At 44.5% G+C, this 24,260-nt stretch overlaps 1 pseudogene; it reads right to left on the reverse strand.

Annotated features, from left to right (window-relative positions):
* The window catches only part of LOC120942738, a 61,403-nt pseudogene extending 40,764 nt beyond the window's left edge, over positions 1 to 20,639 (reverse strand).
* Between the last annotated feature and the right edge of the window lie 3,621 nt (positions 20,640 to 24,260).

Genomic DNA, 24,260 nt, shown 5'->3' on the forward strand with positions numbered 1-24,260 from the left:
ACACAAATTGCAATACGCAAATAGCTGCAAAATCGCGGTAAAAGCTAGGTCACAAAAACACAGAAAAGCACAACGAAAAGCCACTGCACAAATGCTCAAGAGCAACATGCATAGATGTGAATCGAGCCCAAGATTGAGAACCGAGCTATCAAACACCGTCGAGCACTCGGTTCTCATGGGTTCCATGAGCAGAGAGCTGGTTGCATCTTTCTAAAATGCTGAGCCGGGTGCCAGTCTAGGTATGTGGGTGGGATCCTGCCCTCGTGGTCACAATCCTTCTCGAGCCTGGACCTGCTCTGTGAGGTCAGCCGCCAGTGGGCTTCAGCCCTAGGGTTGCCACCTCATCCCTTAAAAGCGAACACAATATAATTACACAGGTTCTGTGGCTGATTAAGGTGGTAATTAAACATAATTGGTGCCTTATCTGCATTAAATTAGCCTTAGAACCTGTGTAGTTCATATGTTTTGGGTTTAAAAGGGATAAGGTGCAACCCTATTCAGCCCGCCGTCTTCAGAATGAACTGCACTCCTGTGATCCACAAGAGGAATAAAGCCAAACAAGCTTTGGTTGTATTTCTCCTTTAAATATATACATTTCTACCACCATTTAAAATGTGAGACCAAAATTAATTACAGATCATAAGAATTAAAAATAGTATGCAAATAATTTGGCAGTGGGAACTTCATGGCGAGAGCGCAAAAAGAAACTTACCAGGTACATCCATTATATGCAAAGTGTCAATGAAAGCGACATCACCTGCTCCATTCTTCAGGACACCTGCACATTGCAAACATAACAATCAACGATGTTAAAGCTATGAGATCTTATCCTTTGTATTCAATGTATTGTGCTCTGAAACTCTGAGCTGTGGCCATATCTGATTTTCATATTTTTATTATTTTATCAATAATAAAAAAAAACAATAATAAACACATTTTATATAGCGATATAAGTTCCATTAACTCACAGGAATGTCTTGAAACCTTCACAGCAAAACTACTTGCTGTGAAATTAAATTATTCTAATGACAGAGGTCAGTGCTAAATCCAATTTTTTCTGCAAAATGTGCCCATTGTACCTGAAAGCACCATCAGAGTAAGAAAAGGGTTCGTTGCTGCTGTCTCAACAGAAGTGGTTCTTTTCTCGTACGTAGGATTTGGGACCTTGGCATAGTTCACACAGGTTTGGGGTGGAGACTCCGATTCCAGGAATGCAGCTTACGTTGAAATATGTACTGACAACTAAGAAGGAACAAAACAGAGTCTGGATAAAATCTGCATATAATCCAAAAACCAATTTTAAACTCCAAATCCATGAAAAAATAAAAAAAAAAATTCTATCCACTTCCTCTGCACTGCAAGGGTTAATAACAGGGGTCAAGTCCTGGGGAAAAAAGTGTGGGAACTCCCACCCAAGATCCACTCCCCCACCAAAAAAAAAAAAGATACGCTCATTGCATAACTACCAAACCGCATGTTTTTTTTTTAGATCCACTGTACCTTAGTAATCCTTTATGTTACTGGCCGCAAGTTCTTTCTAAATCCCTCGATAACTCACAGCAGACCTCCGCAATGTCCCTGGGGAACAATGACAAAAAGCTCCCAGGAGACATTGCGGCAGCGAGGAAGTGACAGAATACCCACACACTACCCAATGAATCCATATACAGGAAGCGGCCAGTAACAAAGGATTACTAAGGTTTCGCCCTGCCCCTGACAATGACTCGAGCTGGGCATCGCCGCTTAGTGAAGGATTGCTCGGGCGGCTCAGCTGCTCTCGTCTTGCAAAGGGAACTGCGTCCTACTGTGAAAAAAGTGCAGGAACTCAGTTCCCACGCGGTTCCCGCAGGACTTGAGCCCTGGTTAATAACTTGTTTAGTCTGAGGAATTTCAGAACAGGCTGTATCACATACCTTATACCCAACTCTGCCCTGCCGACTCTACTTCCCTGCACCAAGCTCTGCTCTTGGTGTCATCACATACAATATGGGGCATTAGCCAACCGGAGACTTTTTACAGAAATGACTGGAGATTGTCTCAGCTAATCAAGAGGCAGAGTCTCAGATGGCCGAAACACTCGTTGACATTTCTGGACAGAGATGGGGCTCAGGTAAGTAATAGGGGGTGAGGTCAGCTGCTTTACACAGAAGGCTTTTATCTTAATGCGTAGAATGTATTAAGATAAAAAAACTTCTGACTTTACAACTCCTTTAATCCTCCACCCCTAGACTAAACAAGCAATGAACCCTTCCAAGGAGGAAGAGCCCACTGCCAGGGTGGATTTTTTATGTTCGTGGAGTTGGGTTTTAAAACTTACTCGTTCATAACTTGAACCTGTTGTACATTTCAAAATTGTAAGCTTAGGTCAATTTATCATGTGTTCACTGAAAAATCACACCTTTTCAATTCAAGTGAAAAACTTGTAGAGCAAATGTGGTTCTAGCCTTCTCCTACTAAAAGAAGAATAATATGCCTGTCTGTGTTACTGTTTGGTGAATATGTTGTCACTGGGACATAAGTAAAGGAAAAATCTCGAAGGCCTCGTACAGACGAGAGGATATCCGCTGGAAACGGTCCGCCGGACCCGTTTCCAGCTGACATTCCACCTCTGGATTTTGATCTGATGGCTTGTACACACCATCAGATCAAAATCCCAGCGGAAAACATACGCGGTGACGTGCCGCGCCGTCGCCGCGACGATGACGCGGCGACTTTCGCTGACCCTGAAGGTAAATACTTCCACGCAAGCGTCGAATCACTTCGACGCATGCGAGGGATGGGGATCGGGCGGACTTATCCGGTGAGTCTCTACAGACGACCGGATAAGTCCGAAGGACAGATTCCAGCGGATAGATTTCTTAGCATGCTAAGAAATTTTTATCCGCTGAAAATCCGTCCGCTGGATTTTTATCCGCTGGAAAATGTCCGCTCGGGCCTACACACGACCGGATCTGTCTGCTGGAACTGATCCGCGGATCAATCCCAGCGGATAGATCCGGTCCTGTGTACGGGGCCTAAGGCTGGATTCACACTTGTGCGGTGTGAATTCCAGCTCTCTTATCTCTGCAAAGAGATAAGAGAGCTGTTCAGCTGATCATCTCTGTTTTAGCTGTGAATTTGGAGACCTGGGAGAGGGGAGGGGGAGGGGGGAAGTGTATTGAGGAGAAGGAGAGAAATCCTGATGAGAAATTAACACATCTGCGAATCAGATGTGTGCCCATAGAAGATAATGGGCCTGAATTCGCACCTGAGCCGCACTGCATATGCCTAGGTAATTTGCCTCACTTTTTTTTGGGCAATGCGCAGTGTGAATGCATCTGCACATATGTGAACCAGCCTCATAATAATCAATGTATTTTATGTTTGTTATGCAATAGTGAAGGCGGTTAGCCACAAACATTTCCGCTAGGTGTTATCCCGGCTTGATAGAGCCCCACTGAGCGACAAAATTTGACAGAGATCAATATTTTTCCTCCCCACGCTATCCAAAAGTTAAAAAAAAGTACTGGATGCCAAAGTTCAGCTGATCTTGCACTATTTCAAACACACGTTCTGTGTGAACGTACCCTCAATGGCTAATAAAGTAACTATCAGGCATCTTGCATTATCTGGTTGAAAACAGGTTATTGACTTGTGAAGAAACACGCCACTACCAGGACAATCACCTATTCCGTGATTCAAGCTGCCTCTGAAATTAGATGGGTACCGGCCCTGTTCGAAACAGGAACATGGAGAAAGAAACTAAGCTGGATGGCCGCTTTCCAATCATGATGAAGCACCAGTTCCGGTGTGAAACGCGTTGGCTATATCTGTTAGTTAGTTCTGCTCTTATTAAATGGAATAAAGTGATTGCATTGGAGTGTGGCCATCCAGCTTCGTTCATTTCTCCAGGATTTTGACTTTACTGAATTAAAGCCCAACTCAGGAAAAACTAAAAGTCCTCCCTTACAGTGGGGCTTCATCCAGACTCCAAGGGTTACTGCTTTTATAAGTCTGGAGAACGGTAATATCAGATCTCAGATACCCTGGCAAATGGTGCTAACCTGTGCTTCCGGCAGTGGACTGTTCCACGGCATCCTCACATCCAAACACAGGGCTTTGTGCCTGCGTTGGTCTAACAATGTCAGAGATTGCTGTAGAGTAGGGGAGAAGAGGACTACAGGAACCTAGCAGCAGGAGGATTCTGTGGGACAGGAGGCAGTTAACTCTTGCAGTGTGAGCTCAGTCCCACTCCTACCTATCCTGCATAGCCTGAATATTATTGAGTAAGTTCAACTTTCTGAACATGTTACATGCTACACCCATATTTACCCATGTTCAGCATCCTCCCGCTCTCACCCCCCCCCCCCACCTTGTGACAGAGATCCTCTCTCTGCAGCCACTGTCACAATTTAACAACAGCACCGCCATGCACGGCTGCCATTCATTCACAGAGTTCTGTGAATTAATAAACTACAAGTATAATCATCCATTGCAGCAGACAGCTTGTAGTCTTCAATGAACTGCAAGGGCGCAGAAGAGTGTTCTTGTAGTTTATTGATTCTTTCTGCAATTCAGTAACTGTCTGCCCACATAGGAGGTACGAGCAGACAGCTAAAACAAGAGAAAAAAGTCATATATTTACATGTTTTTTTACCTGCAAAAAAATGTGCATTTATTATTTTTGTATCCTTTAATCCAGGCCGGTTCACCTAAAACCAGCAGCTTTGAATCCCCTGTATTAGTGAGCAGCTGCTGCAGGGGAGAGGAGGGGGAATAAACAATGAATGGGCCATGGGAATGGGATCCTATGGGTGACATCACGACTCTTGAAATTCACAGCCCCTGTCGAGTGTTACTTTACACAGTGGAGCTGCAGCTGATGAATCACATGACTGGATTAAAAAAGGTAAGTATACAGATCTTTTTTACACAGGGTATAAGGGATCAGTAGGAGGAGGGGGGAGGGAACATTTTGAGAATAGTGTAGCCTTTACTACTAACTTTAACACCCTTCCTGCCAATGGTACGCATTTATGCAGCCTCACTTAACTGAGCTTTTTTTTAGTGGGGTCACTTACAGTATATACATCCTTCTCTTTGTGTTGGAGTGTTCTAACAGTCAGGACTCCTGGTTCCAGGTTACTGAATGCTTTGATAGCCTCTTATCAGTCACTGTGCAGCCCAACCCTGTGTTTACTTCCTCTTCTGAATGGAGAGGAAGATACAGTATATTTCATCTTCCTTTCTTTGCAGAGAAGAAGCAGTAAAACCAAAGTGTGTAAAAAAAAAAAAAGAAAAAAGAAACAAACAATAGCTAGATCAAGTTAGATCTAGGTCAGTGACTGGGTTAGTGTTAGTGTCAAGGTCAAAGGTCAAGGTCAGGGCCAGTATATTTTTGGTAGGATTTTTGCAGAAAGCATTTTATAAATTAGTGTCAGTTAGTGTCAGTCTGTTTTAGGTAGGATAAAAAAAAGCTAAATGTGCATACTATGGGTACAAACAAAAAAATAACATACACATATGTGGTTTGCGATCGTCAGGAGCAGGAGAATTAATTGTATGCTTTGGTGGTGAATTATGGTAATGAATAAACATTACAGCTAAATCAAAATAAATTATTTTCCTTTACTGTTTTGGGCAAGTTTTCCTTTGTAGTCGCAGGACAAGTCGAACAAGTGTGAAATGGGCTACACAAAGTAGTTGTGATGATATTTTACACATTTACTAACCCTCAGTCACTAAGAGGTAAAAATTTTAATGGCAAATTTACTCAAAATTCAACCTATACTCAGTTCTTATAAAATGAAACACCGTCTCCTGCCTTTAGGCTCGGTTCACACTTCTGTGACATGGTATCTGACTTGTGACACCCCAAGTCGCACGACATGTCAAATGGCAATGTTTCCCTATAAGAACATCTTAACTGATACTACATAAGTAACTCCGACATTAGAAACGGTTCCTGCATTACTTTGGTCTGACTTTGCTGCGATCACAGTCCTTGTACAGGCTCCTAAATAGCATCCAAGTCATGGGACAGATTAACAATCATAAATCAAACTTTCACTTTTTAATACTTGGTTGCAAATCCTTTGCAGTCAATTACAGCCTGAAGTCTGGACGCATAGACATCACCAGATGTTTCATCCCTGGTGATGCTCTGCCAGGCCTCTACTACAACTGTCTTCAGTTTCTGCTTGTTTTTGGGGCATTTTCCCTTCCGTTTTGTCTTCAGCATGTGAAATGCATGCTCAATCGGATTCAGGTCAGGTTATTGACTTGGCCATTGCATAACATTTCACTTCTTTCCCTTAAAAAACTCTTTGGTTGCTTTCGCAGTATACTTACGGGTCACTGTCCATCTGAACTGTGAAGCGCCGTCCAATGAGTTCTGAAGCATTTGGCTGAATATGAGCAGATAATATTTCCCAAAACACTTCAGAATGTATCCTGCTGCTTTTGTCAGCAGTCACATCATCAATAATACAAGAGAACCAGTTTCATTGGCAGCCATACATGCCCACACCATGACACTACCACCAACCATGCTTCACTGATGGTGGTATGCTTTGTATCATGAGCAGTTCCTTTCCTTCTCCATACTCTTCTCTTCCCATCACTCTGGTACAAGTTGATCTTGGTCTCATCTGTCCATAGGATGTTGTTCCAGAACTGTGAAGGCTTTTTAGATGTTGTTTGGCACACTCTAATCTGGCCTTCCTGTTTTTGAGGCTCACCAATGGTTTACATCTTGTGGTCAACCCTCTGTATTCACTCTGGTGAAGTCTTCTCTTGATTGTTGAGTTTGACACACATACACCTACCTCCTGGAGAGTGTTCTTGATCTGGCCAACTGTTGTGAAAGGTGTATTCTTCACCAGGGAAAGAATTCTTCTGTCATCCACCACAGTTGTTTTCCCGTGGTCTTCCGGGACTATTGGTGTTGCTGAGCTCACCGGTGCATTCTTTCTTTTTACGGAGTTTCATACAGTTGATTTGGGCCACACCTAATGTTTTTGCTATCTCTCTAAAGGGTTTGTTTTGTTTTTTCAGCCTAATGGAGGGTTGCTTCACTGAGAGTGACAACTCTTTGGATCTCATATTGAGAGTTGACAGCAACAGATTCCAAATGCAAATAGCACACTTGAAATGAAACTCTGGACCTTTTATCTGCTCCTTGTAAATGGTATAGAGAGGGAATAACACACACCTGGCCATGGAACAGCTGAGCAGCCAATTGGTCCCATTACTTTTGGTCCCTTAAAAAGTGGGAGGCACATATACAAACTGTTGTAATTCCTACACCCTTCACCTGATTTGGATGTAAATACCCTCAAATTAAAGCTGAAAGGCTGCAGTTAAATCCCATTGGCTGCCCGAAGTCCTACGTCACTTCCGGTCGTACGGCGATACGTTGCGTTCCACGCTGGAACGCACGCCGCTTTTGAAACAGCATCCACGGCTCCCTGTACTCTCTGGGTTCCCCAAAGGCTCCTGAACATCTTAGACCTTCATTTCCATCGCCCAGGGGACCAGGATATGAGACCAGCCTGTTGTAACTGTGATGGCATGTTGTGACACCGGACCAGCCGCTTCTTCCTTAAACATGCCTGTGTTATCACTGGTTTTGTGAGTAGCCATTCTTATTGTGTAAAAATTACTTGAATTAAATACCACTTACTGCACTTAGTTTGGCGCATTTTCTCTTTTTGTTTATACATATCTTTCAGAGTCTGCTTCTGCTTCAGGATTTTGCTGCAGCTAATTTGCTATTGGACTTATATTGGACTATTGATTTATTCATTTTTAAGTTATTGACATGGACCTTATGATACGTGTACTTTTCATTATTGACTGTGCTCTCCTGGTTATGCGCCATCTACCTATATGTATTATGCAGTTAAAGCACATCTTGTTTGTTTCATTTCAAATCCATTATGGTGGTGTATAGAGACAAAATGATTAGAATTGTGTCAATGTCAGAATATTTATTGGCCTGACTGTAGATCACAAACTGACCTTGAACACTAATCTGTCAAATTTTCTTTATGTTTTTTATGTCCTACTAACTACCAGTTCAGTTGTATGTTTCTCACTGAACATGCTTAGTTGCTCCTTAGACCCTTGGAATTAGATAAAATCAGAGCTCTGCTTCAGATGAAAACTTTTAGAATACAATCATTATTGTATACTAAAAGTGTTCATCTGATATATGAAGGGACTAAGAACTCCTGTTGTGTGCATAGCTTAGTTTATTTCTAAAGCATGGGTTCTCTAAGACAAACGTAAAGTAAACCTGTGTTTTGCCCATACAGAGCAAAGCTAAAGCAAACATTTGTGTTGGCTGTGATTAGTCAATGCAGTGCGAAGCAACAGGTTTCACTTACATAAAATAAAAATGCAAACAAAGGAAAGTATACCTAAAAATTGTGAAATTCTCATTTACTCATTTCACTTTCAAACAGTCAATTTAGTTCTAGTGTTTAACTACAGTTACGCTGATTGTAGACCTTACAGATTATGTGTAAGTAAATCATTCTATATACAGTAATACAAATAGTAATATTGCTCTTGCCTTTAGCTAAGGGCTGCTCTTCATCCCATAAAAGTACGTTTTTGGAAAGCAGGAACCCAAGAGGAATATTCCATCCTGATGTCCATCTGGCCCCATTGTGAACAAGAACGAGTCCCTTTTAAGTAATTAATACTCAGAGTACCACGACGGGCCACTGCCACTGCAAACACACAACTTCCTGCAGAAAAAAACAATTACTATGTCTGTGGTTTCAAGCGGCGACATTTACACAATTCCGAAAAACAATATATTACCTTCAGCATGTTGTTCCTTTGCTACAACTGCCAGGTTATAAAGTCTGACAGCAGTGTAGACATCCCCAGCATCAAGGGACACTGCATCAGCCTTATTTCCCTGTGAAGACACACAAGTTAAGCATCAAAAATTATTTGAACACAAAATAGGTCAAATGTCTTGAAGTTGAGTTTCCAAGAGGGCTGATGATAAGGGGATACAATCGGTCCTCTTGTATGGGGCCTCTGTTCACAGGGGGGCCCGGGGGCAGCAGGGTGAATCAGATCTTGGCAGGAAAAGGAGGGGGATCAGTGCAGTGGGGTGCAATTACAGTAACAATGCCCTGTATACAGGGCTGTATCCTGGTCTAGGCCAACAAGGCCTAGGCCTAGGGCAGCACGTTGCAGGGGGGCAGCACAGAAAGAGTCCCCGCCGGCTTGCGCTATTAGTGTAGCACTGTTAGTGTAGCACCAGTCTTATGGGGCGGACTGGGCAGAGAGGCAAGCATCCCACAACTGTAGGGGGGCGGAGCTTCTAATTTTGACTGTCCTATCATCCTGAACCACAAACCTTCCTCACTGTGCTACATATTTTCCGCTGTACCATTGGCATGGTTATATCTTTTTAGTCCTCTCCATAAATTATCAGAATGTTGTGCCTAAAGTAGAACTATAGGAACACTTTTTTTTTTTTCATTTTGGATAGAGTAAGGGTAAGGGAAGGGCAGGTCTTAAACAGCAAGGGGTGTGCATTGACAGGAAGGGGTGGGTCATTTTTAAATTAGGGGTGCACGAGTTTAGTCAGGCCTAGGGCAGCACAAAACCTAAATATATCACTGCCTGTATGTCTCTATATAAGTGAAAAAAACAATAACAAATTGTGAAAGATAATTAAAAAAAAATTGTAAAAAACGAATTTTTAAAAATTGTAAAGAATAATTAAAAAAATTAAAGAAGTTGTAAAGTAAAAAAAAAATCACCTTAATGCAATCTATGCATTAAGGTGAAAAAACATCTCATAATGCCCGACCCCCCCCCCCCGAGCCCCCGTTATACTTACCTGACCCCTCGAAAGTCCCGCAAGGTCCCGAGATCCTCTTCGCTGCTCAGCCTGGCTGCTGATTGGCTAGAGCGGATGGATTGGGAGCAGCGCAGCCATTGGCTGGCGCTGCTGTCAATCACATCCAGTGATGCAACGCGCCGAGGGGTGGGCCGAGTGATACAGTGAGAGGCTATGGCTACTCGCTGTATCACGGGAGCGTGCCCGCAATTACTGACCACCATGCGAGCTCTATGAGGATACAGAGACAGCCACCGAGGGACCCCAAAAGACGTGGATCGGGGCCACTCTGTGCAAAACGAACTGCACAGTGGAGGTAAGTATAACATGTTTGTTAATTTAAATGACAACATTTTTTTTCTTTACTAACGCTTTAAAGGATCACTAAAATATTTTTTTTTTTAGCTAAATAGCTTCCTTTACCTTACTGCAGTACTGGTTTTATGTCCTTATTGTTCGTTTTTGCTTTGAAGTAGCTGTAATTCTGCTGTGATCTCCACACTTCCTGCTTGTCTGGCTCCTTATAAACACAGTACTGTGAGCTTTTCACGGTGGTCTAAGCTGTCATTACTGTGTGTCTAAAACTCCTCAGAACCAATCAGATTAATTTTAAAAACAAAACACTGCCCTGGATTTGTTTGTTTTTGTTCTGTGGGTCTCTTTACTTCACAGAAACATGAAATCAGTTTAAACCGAAAGTGAAACTGCAGGCACATTATATGATTGAATTTATTCTATTTTTAATCATTTTTAAAATGAATCAGTTAACTTTTATGTCTCTATACCCTGTAAACAGTCATTTCAGCAAAAAAAAATGGTTTCCTTTAGTGACCCTTTAAGGGCTCATTCACATGGGTTCTCTGGCCCATGCAGTGTGAATTAAAGTTTGTTTTGTGAGGCTGCATCCCTCTGTTACTCTATGAGGATACAGCAACTGTATGAACACAGCTGCAGGTCCTAATTTGACAGGTGTGTAGGTGTAGTTGTGTGGCCCCAAATACACACTGTCTGTCTTTGGCAGCCATATACCTGCATCCACATGCCTGTCTAATTACGACCTGCGGCTGTGTTCGTGCAGCTGCTGCATCCCCATAGTGTATCACAGCAATAGCCACATTTAAAAAAAAAACACAGATTCACACTGTGTGGGCCACCTTGCCTATGTAAATGAGCCTGAGACCTCATTAACACACAGAACTTTATTTATTAACTCAATACATTTTTTTCTTTTAGATCTAGCAGGAATTTTGTAAGTTATGTTATATTTGTGTCCGCTAATAATGATTTTAGTGAAAATATTGTTTTGATATTTTTGGGGGGCCCTCTCAGGTAGGCTGTATGGGGCTCCCGTGATTTCTAACAACAGCCCTGGTTTCCAATATTGCTTATCCAATTTGGCATGAAACAGATTGGGAATTTCCAGAGTTCTCTCACCCTGATCTTGCTCATACAGTCCTGTGTATTGTGAGCTCGGACACATGATACCCTGGAGAATTGATCATTTGAAGGCAACAAACTCTGGAGAGTCCGGGCCAAATGAGAGCATTTTCTTTGTTCCCCATCAGACAGAGTACACCAGCGAAACTTCTTCCCTTTAAAAGATAAAGGAATTACACCAATACAACCATTACCTCATTCCATTTCAATCATTACATCAATACAATCAGGACAAGAAGTTTATTTAAAGTGGAACTTTATCCACAACATTGATTATATTCCACATTAATAATTATGCTAGCAAAATTAGTGTGTGCTGTAAAAATTGCCTCCAGCATTGTTCCTGTTTCCTCTTGGGCCTCGTACAGACGACCCAACATGTCCGATGAAAACGGTCCGCGGACCATTTTCATCGGACATGTCGGCTGGGATCATTTGGTCTGGTGGCTGTACACACCATCAGACCAAATTCCGCACGGACAGAATACGCGGTGACAACGCGGTGACGACGCAGCGACATGGCGGCGACGATGACGCGGCGACGTGCGCGAACCCGAAAGTTCAATGCTTCCACACATGCGTCGAATCACTTCCACGCGATGCGCGGGTTCTCGGGCTAGCGGACATGTCCGATGAGTCGTACTGACCATCGGACATGTCTGGCGGACAGGCTTCCAGCAGACATGTTTCTTAGCATGCTAAGAAACAGTTGTCCGCTGTAACCTGTCCGGTCGGCCGGAAAATTGTCTGGTTGGCCCTACACACGACCAAACATGTCCGCTGAAACTGGTCCGACGGACCAGTTTCAGCGGACATGTTTGGTCGTGTGTACGAGGCCTTGGAGGCTGCCATTTTATTGAAGCCCAGAGCAGTCACTTCCTTATTGGAAACTCTACCCCTCTCAAAATCTATATGTTGCTTTCTGGAATTAAAATATGTACATGTCTAACCTTGATTGTCTGTCTTGGCTCAGTTAGATAAGAAGGCTAACAGAAGCCTTATAGTGTTAAAGTTCACTGCTGATGAGGGGGAAAAGGAGAAAAAATCAGGGAGATAAGATAAGACACTATCCTTTTAAGTTTAAATATTTTGTGTCTCTGACCGTGTAGGTTCCATCAGAATCCAAGAAAAGTTTTTGGAGGGAATTCCGATCGTCTGTATGCAATTCCGACGAGCAAAAATCCTACGCAAGAATCAATTCCACGCATGCTTGGAATCATTGAACTTAATTTTTCTCGGCTCATTTTAGTGTTGTACGTCACCGCGTTCTTGACGGTCGGTATTTTTTGTGACCGTGTGTATGCAAGACCAGTTTGAGCCAAGATTCCGTTGGAAAAAAATCCACGGTTAAAAAATGCACAGATCGATGTAACTATAAATTACACTGGCAGGTAAGCGGTTAACATTATGGGTGATTAAAGGGTTAACTATGTTCCCTAAGTGTGTTCTAACTGTGTGGGGGATGGGCTCACTGGGACAACACAGTTGTTGTCTCCTGTCAGAATGGGGATCCGCCTTGTTTACATAGGCAGTTCCCCATTCTGCCTCTCTATGGATCGATCTCGGGTGGCCGGTGGACATCGAGTCCGCCAGACTCGCGCACTCCCCCAGCATGCAGCAGGTGCACGCGCGCACTCCCAGTATCTCATGCACAAAACAACATACAGGTAAGTCGTTTCGAAACGGCCCTGCCACCCTACCACAAAATATGTGCGGTGGGTGGTCCGGAAGTGGTTAAAGCTGAGAGGCCTCTGGAGGTTCTGATTTTAGGCACAGTACCGAGAATTGTGAGCAACTGAGCATGTGTAAAGCAGGGTGGGATTGTGCATTACTGGATTAAGCATAGGCGCATATTTTTTATGTTTTACATAGCTGTAACAGGAGTGACTTTTGGGCACAGATTTAGCCCAGGAGATGGGGTACACATGTTTGATTGTTTTGGCGTGGACAGTGATCTACAGTATATTCCTTAATGCCTGCAAAGAATATTCTATGACTCATTTCTATGCTTAGCCCTGACTAGTGACATGCTAATTGAGTCAGGGCCTGGAAGACATTCCATTGTCCTTGTGTAAAGGTGTTAACCCAGGTCTGCTCCCAGAACTCTAATTATGCATGCTAAATACTGTTTATGTGTGATAACACTGTCTAAAGCCTAGTGATGCTCAGAGGTGTGAATAGGTGTCAAGCTGTATGCGGAGACGGAACGTCTACCTAGGGAACTCAGTGTGTGATGGGGTTTTGTTTGTTATGCGGTTAATTAAGGAATGTTTAGTAATTAGCCTTAGTGTGTGATTAGGGGGTGGAGATCTCATTGTTGCTTTAATGCCTTGTACTGTATAAAAAGCTGAGAAGAAACCATTAAAGTATCATTACATTTGAAACCAGAAGCACAAAGCTGTGTGTCTCGTGTCTGGGGGGAATTCTTATGGATCGGGTCCTGTTGGTTGGAGTGTCGATAAGCTGTCGTGACTGGGATGGAAGGTCGTAAACGGTGGTGACCGTTACAATAGCTATACCTGCAAAAGTGACCAGCCTCTGAGTCAGGAGTTCTATCAGGACTTAAAGCAGAATTTCAACCAAAAGGGTATATTCTTCTTGTTTGCACCCCCACCCCCTTCTCCACTGCCACATTTGGCACTTTTTGTGGGGAAGTGGGTACCTGGCTTTTACAGGTACCCACCACTCCCAATTCCTGTCAAATGCACTGAGGCGATCTGAGTTAAGCCCCCTTCCTTTCCCCTGCAGCCCTCTGGGACACAGCTGTTTATATATAGTAGACAAGGCTTTGGCTAAAGTGCTGTCTTTGAGGTCGACAACCTTCACACTTAGAACAGAGGAGCCAAACTGGGCATTGAAGGCATGTCTAAACTGGAGGTATCTAAATAGATGAGAGTTATGCCACGTACACACTATCGGTTCATCCGAGGAAACGGACCGATGGATTTTTTCATCAGATATCCGATGAAGCTGACTTTCATCAGTCTTGCCTACCCACCTTCAGTTAAAAATCCGATCGTGTGCAACGCGGTGACGTAAAACACAACGACGTCCAGAGAAAAATTAAGTTCAATGCTTCCGAGCATGCATCGACTTGATTCTAAGCATGTGTGGATTTTTGACCGATGGATTTCCCCACAGACGATCGTTTTTTTCTATCGTTTTTTTTAACCATCAGAAAATTTTAAAAAAGGTTCTATTTTTTTCACCGATGGAAAAAAACGATGGGGCCCGTCGGTCCGTTTTCAACAGACGAACCGATCGTGTGTACAGGGTATTAGGAAGCCGATATCAGCATTTTAATGCATCAAATGAACCCCATGAATCTATGGGCCAAATCCACAGCCAGCGGCGCAAATTAAGTTACTCAAAACTTATGTCATTTAAGTTACGGCGCCCTAAGTTGGTGTCGTAAGTGCCGTATCCACAGCGCAGCGTAACTTAAATTCCGAGGCGTAAGGCGGGGTTATTGCAAGTGGGAAGGAAGTGGGCGTGCTTCATTGTAATGAGCCGTGACCCCATGCAAATGAAGGGCCGGCCGTACTGCGCATGCGCACATGAATCTGCTGCTCACTGCGCATGTGCAGAACTTTGCTCGGCGCAATCAGTGAGATAGGTAAAAGGCCAAGCGTACTTAGTTTGAGGATCGCCCTGTGTATAAAAAGCCCCAGTCAAACACACTTCCCTTGCAAAAGTATATCCCAGTGTTTCCCTTCCATGAGCAATTTGCTTCTGCTCTTAACGTTTGTTGGTGTGTTGGTAAGTTGTGTTTGTGAGAAAAGTGTTTGAGGAGTTGGAGAGTCTAGTTGGTGTTTGTTTTTGATAAGTGTATTTTGTTAATTTGTTTGTTATTGTTTTTGCTGATTGTTTTTTTGTGCTTGTATTTTGTTTGTTTTTTTGTTCGTGTTTTATTTTGAATTTATAGTAGCTGTCTGCTTGTGTGTTTAGATTTTTGTTTGTTTTTTGGGTGTATATTTTTGACTGTTTTTTGGGTGTATATATTTGTCTGTTTTTTGGGTGTGTATTTTTGTCAGTTTTTTGGGTGTGTATTTTTGTCAGTTTTTTGGGTGTGTATTTTTGTCTGTTTGTTGGGTGTGTATTGGTGATTGTTTTTTGGGTGAGTTTCTTGGTGCTGGGTGGTGTCTGTGATGGCCCCCAAGCGCAGGAAGCTTAATTTCACCCTGGGAGAGAAGCAAATTCTTGCTCGGGGCATCGTGCGATATGGGCGATATTTCTGCATGGCCCTGAGAGCCAGAACACCACCCCGGCCAGGAGGAAGGAGCTCCTTAAACGGATAACGGATCAGGTCAATGCGACGGGGGGGGGAGACCAGGACCCCCGCTGGCATACAGAAAAAGATTAACGACCTTAGGAGCGTCGTCCGCAATAAGATGGCAAAGATGGACGCCCATACTAGGGGCACTGGAGGAGGGGGACCCTGCCCAGTCAGACTGACGGAGAAGGAATGGGCAGTGGCCCAGTGTTTCCACCCACAGCAGGTGGTGGGCCTGCCTGGCTATCAGTCAGATGTTCCTGTGAGGACAAGTAAGTTTTTGGTTTTTCTCTCTGGTGATTAGCATGTGTGGGTGGGGGAAGGGAAGATGTGCCAAGTGTGTGGATCCTCAAACCTGTGATTGTTTTGTGTCCTCCACAGATGGCCAGGAGGTTGCAGGCCCATCAGGCCAGGAGGTTGCAGGCCCATCAGGCCAGGCTGCTGCACAACCCCCAAGACAGGCTGCTGATGACTCCCAAGAAGGGCAGGATTCCCCAGGGGAGGGGAGTGGCCAAACCTCCCCTCATGAGGAGGTTGAGGGGGAGGAGGTTGAGGGGGAGGAGGATGAGGGGGAGGAGGATGAGGGGGAGGAGGAAGAAAATATTCAGATTGGCCGGGAAGTCCTGTTGGCCTCTGATATGATGACCTTTGAGTCTTCCCCTGAGGCTACCCCAGAGGCTACCCCAGAGGCTGGCACCAGTCAGGCCACCATCAGGGGTAGCCCCTCCCACTTCTCCCCCAACAGGCCTCCACCCACAAGGGTCACTCTATCCCCTCCTCCCAGGCCACAAGCCTCAGGGGCAGGCAGGATGGCGACCCAGGACACCAGGGGGGTGGCCGAGCGTCTGCCGGTCAGTCTGCTGAGGGACAATGCCCGGGAGACCCGCACTCTGGCTAAAATGCTACAAAAAATTACCCAGATGGAGCACAGCCTGGGTGTAATGATGGAGGCAGTCGGTGATGTGGCCACCAACTCAGTGGCGGTCATTACATGCATGAACGACCTACAGACACAGGCGTGGCCCAGGAGGTGATTGCCCTGACCCAGGCTGTGCAGGACAATACTAGGTCTGGCCAGGCCAATGCGGCTGCCCTCACTGCCTGTCTCACTAGAATTGCAGTGGCCTTGGAGGGCAGGCCAGCAGGGGAGGCTCCTCCTTCCCCTGCTCACCCCCCCAGGAGGCTCCTCCTTCCCCTGCTCACCCCCCCAGGAGGCTCCTCCTTCCCCTCCCCCCCACAGGAGGATCCTCCTTCCCCAGCTCACACCCCCCAATGGACATCCTCCGGGAGGGCGTGCCCGTGCCCGTGGCCAGCCAAGGCGTAGCAATCGCCGCCGATAATTAATTAGCAGGGATACTTTTTTTTTTTTTTTATGTTTTTTTTATTATTTCATTTGGTATTCTGTACTTATGATTTGATTTATGTGTGTGAATGATGTGTGAATGTGGGGGGGTGGTATTCCTGATAAAATAAGGGTGTCACCCTCAGTTTTGGTGGAGTAGGGATCCCAGGACCAGGGAGAAGTGATCCCAGGTTCCTGAATGGTGTATGAATGCACAGTGACATAATTGGAGCCGTGGCGTGGCGTTGCTGCTCCCAAGTACCAAAGGGGGGGGGACTTGGATCTAATCCAATTCAACGTGCATGTGATGTGTCTGTGCTAGGGACCACAGTGGCGTGCATTCATGCATTCTCATTGTGACATCATTAATGTGCGTTTACTGTGCAAATATGCATTCTGCGAGGCGTCTCCTGACTGCTGTTCCCTCAGAAGAGGGGGTACCCTGGGTTACTAAAGTCACTATTATAGATAGGGGCATGGATGCCCCTGGCATGGTGGCATACAGATTGTAGTCCAGCAAGTGTATGTGCTCAGCTCTTCCTTCATGGTATTGCTTTAGCTGACCTGTACACGACATGTGTAAAATTAGGGCTGCTTTTATAAAGTGGAAAATTGCTCCGGGAAACTAACAGAAGCGCACAGGTCGTAATCTACGCCGCACACACTTAATTTTGTGGATCGCCCTATCTCCCTCATTTGCATCTTTGCCTATCAAATACAGCGGCGTGTCTAGCGTAATTTGCGCACAAAGAATTTAATTATTTTAGGTAGGATGGAAATACCGGAATTTCATGCGTATCTCGTTTTGAGGATCAGGCGCAAAGATACGCGCCGTGTAAATTTAGAAATCTCGAGTTAAGTCGGCGCATCTGCTTTGTGGATTTGGCCCTATATTTTTACAGTGACATTTGTATTGTTAGATTTTTCAAAATTAAACCTTTCTTACTTTGGAATGGGGCCTTGCTAGATTATCTCCTTAGAAAAAAATGCAGTTTTAATATCATCCATATTGTTCAAGTAAATCGCCACATCTCCAGGGTTGCCTACCCCTGTTTCTAAGCTTTTCGACATTGATAAAGCATAACCCTACGGTTTTTGTTTTGATCTTTGAAGATCTGTGAGAATAAGTAACTTCACACATCAAAAGCACATGTGAGTTGGTGTGCATTTTGCTAGATTCAGTAAGAGTTACGCCGTCGTAACTCTGAATTTACGCCGTCGTAAATTTAAGCGTATTCTGGAAACCAGATATGCTTAAATTAGGCTAAGATACGAGCGGCGAAAGTCTCTTACGCCGTCGTATCTTAGGGTGCATGTTTACGCTGGCCGCTAGGTGGCGCTTCCGCCGTTTTCGGCGTAGAATATGCAAATGACCTAGATACGCCGATTCACAAACATACGTGCCCCCGGCGGTATTTTTTTACGTAGTTTGCGTAAGGCTTTTTCGGCGTAACGTTGCTCCTGCTTCTATGAAGCGCAAGCAATGTTAAGTATGGACATCGTTCCCGCTTCGATGTTTGAATTTTTTACGTCGTTTGCGTAAGTCGTTCACGAATAGGGCTGGACGTAATTTACGATCACGTCGAAACCAATACGTCGTTGCGGCGTACTTGGGAGCAATGCACACTGGGATATGTACACGGACGGCGCATACTTGGGAGCAATGCACACTGGGATATGTACACGGACGGCGCATGCGCCGTTCGTAAAAAACGTCAATCACGTCAGGTCATCATACATTAACATAAAACACGACCCCCCCCCTTCCACATTAGAATTAGGCGGGCTTATGCCGGCCCATTTACGCTACGCCGCCGCAAATTACGGAGCAAGAGCTAGATTCAGTAAGGGCAGCGTATATTTGTGCGGGCGTAGCGTATGTTATTTACGATACGCCTCCGCAACTTACACGGGCAAGTGCATTATTCACAAAGCACTTGCTCCGTAAGTTGCGGCAGCGTAGTGTAAATGGGCCTGCGTAAACCCACCTAATTCAAATGTGGAAGGCGGAGGTGTGTTTTATGTTAATGTATGATGACCTGACGTGATTGACGTTTTTTACGAACGGCGCATGCGCCGTCCGTGTACATATCCCAGTGTGCATTGCTCCCAAGTATGCCGCAAAGACGTATTGGTTTCGACGTGAACGTAAATTAAGTCCAGCCCTATTCGCGAACAACTTTCTTGCAAACAACGTAAAAGATTCAAAAATCGAAGCAGGAACGACATCCATACTTAACATTGCGTGCGCCTCATAGAAGCAGGAGCAACGTTACGCCAAAAAAGCCTTAGGCCTAGTACACACGAGAGGATTTATCCGCGGAAACGGTCCGGAGGACCGTTTCCGCTGAATAATCCTCTGGCGGATTTTGATCTAATGGTTGTACTAACCATCAGATCAAAATCCCAGCGGAATTCCCTCCGCGGTGACGTGTCGCGCCGTTGCCGCGATGATGACGCGGCGACGTGCGCGACGCTGTAATATAAGGACTTCCACGCATGCGTCGAATCATTACGACGCATGCGAGGGAGGGAATCGGACGGATTGATCCGCTGAGTCTGTACAGACCAGCGGATCAATCCGCTGGACTGGATTCCAGCGGATAGATTTCTTAGCATGCTAAGAAATTTTGATCCGCTGGAAATCCATCGCCCGGGAAAAATATTCGCGGATAAATATCCGCTGGATCGTACACACCAGCGGATCTATCCGCTGAAACCGGTCCGCGGATAAATTCCAGCGGATCGATCCTCTCGTGTGTACGGGGGCCTAACACAAACGACAGAAAAAAATACCGCCGGGCGCACGTACGTTTGTGAATCGACGTATCTAGGTCATTTGCGTATTCTACGCCGAAAACGGCAGAAGCGCCACCTAGCGGCCAGCGTAAATATGCACCCTAAGATACGACTGTGTAAGAGACTTACGCCGCTCGTATCTTAGCTTAATTTAAGCGTATCTGGTTTCCAGAATACGCTTACATTTACGACGGCGTAAATTCAGAGTTACGACGGCGTATCGACTGATACGCCGGAGTAACTCTTACTGAATCTAGCCCCAAGTGCTTTGTGAATAATGCACTTGCCCGTCTAAGTTGCGGAGGCGTAGCGTAAATAACATACGCTATGCCCGCACAACGATACGCAGCCCTTACTGAATCTAGCCCAAAGTATAGAGAGGGGGGGGGGGCAAGAATTTCATCAGGTTTCCCTTTACCTCTAGTTCTAGCAATAACTGTAACATGTTGGATTTCCTATCATTTTCTATCCAGGTGATAGTGGTAAACACCGCTGAAAACCTAAGCTGCACACCGTAAGCACCAGGCTCTCTAAAACCTCATGTAATGATAAAACTGTATCACAAACAAAACAAAAGAAAGGAAAGAAAAAGTTTAAATTCACCGGAAACAAATATTTCATAATAACCCAAAATCTGACTATATCAATAAAATGCAGTTAGCTGACAACCACTATTGCCCCTGGTACATAATGTCCCTCTATTTTTTTGTTGATATTAAACAGTCTAGTAAAATTATGTTTATTGGAAATGAGCTTTGATGCCTTCAGATCCTGTATAATAGTTAACAATAGTTTGTTTACTCACCTGAAACCACATAAGGAAGGATAGCAGAGAGAATGATCAAACTCAGGAATGAGAGAAGATGCATGTTTGTGAAGGAAAACGGTTCATCTGTTGACTGCTTACATAGGATACTGGACAACAGGAGGAGGGAGGGGGCAAAAAGATGGGGGGAAACTAGAGGAAATGGAGAAAGAACATTACAGATGGAACTTATCAATAACATATGTAATACTCGAGAAAATGTGCTCAAGCCAGAAAATGTTCCTGAAACAAACTGTGTATTTTTAGCATTCATGCTTTATGGGTATGGGCCCTTTGATTCCATTCTACGGTCACCATTTCACAAACTGTATCAAATTGTTCTGCCAAGTTAGATGAGCCGCAGCATGCTCTGGTCATCCAGAATCAAGGGAACTCTCTCCACTAGAAGTATTTTGCCTTCTGCTTTATTATCAAATAAATATTAAAATAAATTATTTTTCTAAAGAGAAACATTGTAAAGATTATTGCAGAACAAGTGTGTTGTTACAACCAGTAAACAGCAGGTACAGTATTTGACAATGTAAGGGTACACACTTAAGGCCCCTTTCACACTGAGATGGTTTTCAGGCATTTTAGCGCTAGAAATATCTCCTTGCTCTGCTCCGCAACTCACTGGAACCAGAGTGCTCTGGTAACACAGATAAACAGCTGGAGGGATCCCAAACACAAATGGCTCCCCACTGGAACTGAAGTGCTCTGGTATTGGTAAGTTGGTAACATAGATGAACAGCTGGAGGGATCCCAGGGACAAAGGGCATCCCACTGGAACTGAAGTGCTCTGTAACATAGGTGAACAGCTGGAGGGATCCCAGGGACAAAGGGTTCTCCACTTGAATTGGAGTGGTCTGGTGACATAGGTAAACAGCTGGAGGAGTTCCAGGGACAAAGGGCACCCCACTGGAACTGACGTGATCTGTTAACATAGGTGAACAGCTGGAGGTATCACAGGGACAAAGGGCACCCCACTGTAATTGGAGTACTCCGGTTATATTGGTTGAACATCTGGAGGTATCCCAGGGACAAAGGGAACCCCACTGGAACTGATGTGCTCTGGTAACATAGGTGAACAGCTGCAGGGATACCAGAGACAAAGGGCACCCCACTGTAATTGGAGTACTCCGGTTATATTGGTTGAACAGCTGGAGGTATCCCAGGGACAAAGGGCACCCCACTGTAATTGGAGTCCTCTGGTAACATTGGTTGAACAACTGGAGGTATCCCAGGGACAAAGGGCACCCCACTGGAACTGAAGTGCTCTGGTAACATAGGTGAACAGCTGCAGGGATCCCAGGGACAAAGGGCACCCCACTGTAATTGGAGTGCTCCGGTTATATTGGTTGAACAGCTGGAAGTATCCCAGGGACAAAGGGCACCCCACTGTAATTGGAGTGCTCCGGCTACATTGGTTGAACAACTGGAGGTATCCCAGGGACAAATGGCACCCCACTGGAACTGAAGTGCTCTGGTAACATAGATGAACAGATGGAGGTATCCCAGGGACAAAGGGCACCCCACTGGAACTGAAGTGCTCTGGTAACATAGGTGAACAGCTGGAGGGATCCTAGGGACAAAGGGCACTCCACTGGAATTGGAGTGCTCTGGTAATATAGGTGGACAGAATACAGTTCTCCAGTGAAGCGTGGCCCTTCATCTCCACTTCAAAATCGGGCAAGATCTGACTTTTACATAGTTACATAGTTAGTCAGGTTGAAAAAAGACACAAGTCCATCAAGTTCAACCATAAGAAATAAAATAATAATAATATTGTACAATCACATATACCCAATTCTATACCCACAGTTGATCCAGAGGAAGGCAAAAAACCCCAGCAAAGCATGATCCAATTTGTTACAGCAGGGAAAAAATTCCTTCCTGATCCCTCATGAGGCAAACGGATATTCCCTGGATCAACTTTACCTATAAATGTTAGTACTCAGTTATATTATGTACATTTAGGAAAGAATCCAGGCCTTTCTTAAGCACTTAAGACCCGGACCAAAATGCAGCTAAAGGACCTTGCCCCTTTTTGCGATTCAGCACTGCGTCGCTTTAACTGACAATTGCACGGTCGTGAGACGTGGCTCCCCAACAAAATTGGCGTCCTTTTTTTCCCACAAATAGAGCTTTCTTTTGGTGGCATTTGATCACCTCTGCAGTTTTAAATGTTTTGCGCTATAAACCAAAATAGAGCGACAATTTTGAAAAAAATGCAATATTTTTTACTTTTTGCTATAATAAATATCCCCCAAAAATATATAAAAAAAAATGTTTTACTCAGTTTAGGGCGATACGTATTCTTCTACCTATTTTTGGTAAAAACAATAAGCGTTTATCGGTTGGTTTGCGCAAAATTTATAGTGTTTACAAAATAGGGGATAGTTTTATTGCATTTTTATTAATTATTTTTTTTTACTACTAATGGCGGCGATCAGCGATTTTTTTCGTGACTGCGACATTATGGCGGACACTTCGGACAATTTTGACACATTTTTGGGACCATTGTCATTTTCACAGCAAAAAATGCATTTAAAATGCATTGTTTATTGTGAAAATGACAGTTGCAGTTTGGGAGTTAACCACAAGGGGGCGCTGATGGGGTTATGTGTTCCCTGAAGTGTGTTTACAACTGTAGGGGGGTGTGGCTGTAGGTGTGACGTCATCGATTGTGTCCCCCTATAAAAGGGATGACACGATCGATGCAGCCGCCACAGTGAAGAACGGGGAAGCCGCGTTTACACACGGCTCTCCTCGTTCTTCAGCTCCGGGGACCGATCGCGGGTCTCCAGTGACGATCGGGTCCACTGGTCCCGCAGTCCCGGAGCTTCGGACCGGGTCGCGGGAGCTCGCCCGCGACCCACGGCTGGGTACTAGTATAGGACGTACCTATACGTACATGTGCCCAGCCGTGCCATTCTGCCGACGTATATGTGCAGGAGGCGGTCCTTAAGTGGTTAAAGCACTGGCCCGGACCACCTCAGCAGGGAGTCTATTCCACATTTTCACAGCTCTTACCGTGAAGAAACCTTTCCGTATTTGGAGGTGAAATCTCTTTTCCTCTAGATGTAAAAAATTGCCCCCCACATACATGTAAAAATCAACAATCTAGAAATTTCCTAGAACCCTTAAACATTATATATTTTTAAGCAGAGGCCCTTGGAGAATAAAGGGTTGGCTGTTGCAATTGTTTACATCGCACGATAATTGCGCAGCCATTTTTAAAACACACATTTTCAGGAAAAAATACGATTTAATGAATTCTAGGACAAACCCACATTCTTTTGTAACATATAAAAGAAGATGTTTTGCCTAGTATATAGATATCTAATATGTCTCGCTTAAAAATGCGCATGCCCTTGGAATGGTGACAAACTACGGTACATTATATTATCCATAGGCAATACTTTTAAAAGCCTTCACAAGTTATCACAAGTTATCAGATCAGAGTTTAACAGGAAGTGTGGTGCTGGAATTATTGCTCTCACATGTCTCACATTTAAGACAATGCTCAGATGTGTGGTGCAATCACTATTTACATATGTGTGTGTATAAACACAAATACTAGTAGAGGCACTCCCCGAGGGATCAAACAGCGGAGCTCATATTATCGCCACCAAGTGTTCACAAACAAGCACAGCAGCCCAGTACAGCCTGGTCTACGACAAGATGGCGCTGCAAGCTCCTGTCTTGGTATAGTGAAGTGGGGCTCTAGTGTATGAAAAGGGCGGCCCGGATT

The sequence above is a fragment of the Rana temporaria genome, chromosome 1, assembly GCF_905171775.1.
Source record: "Rana temporaria chromosome 1, aRanTem1.1, whole genome shotgun sequence".
Lineage (NCBI taxonomy): Eukaryota > Metazoa > Chordata > Amphibia > Anura > Ranidae > Rana > Rana temporaria.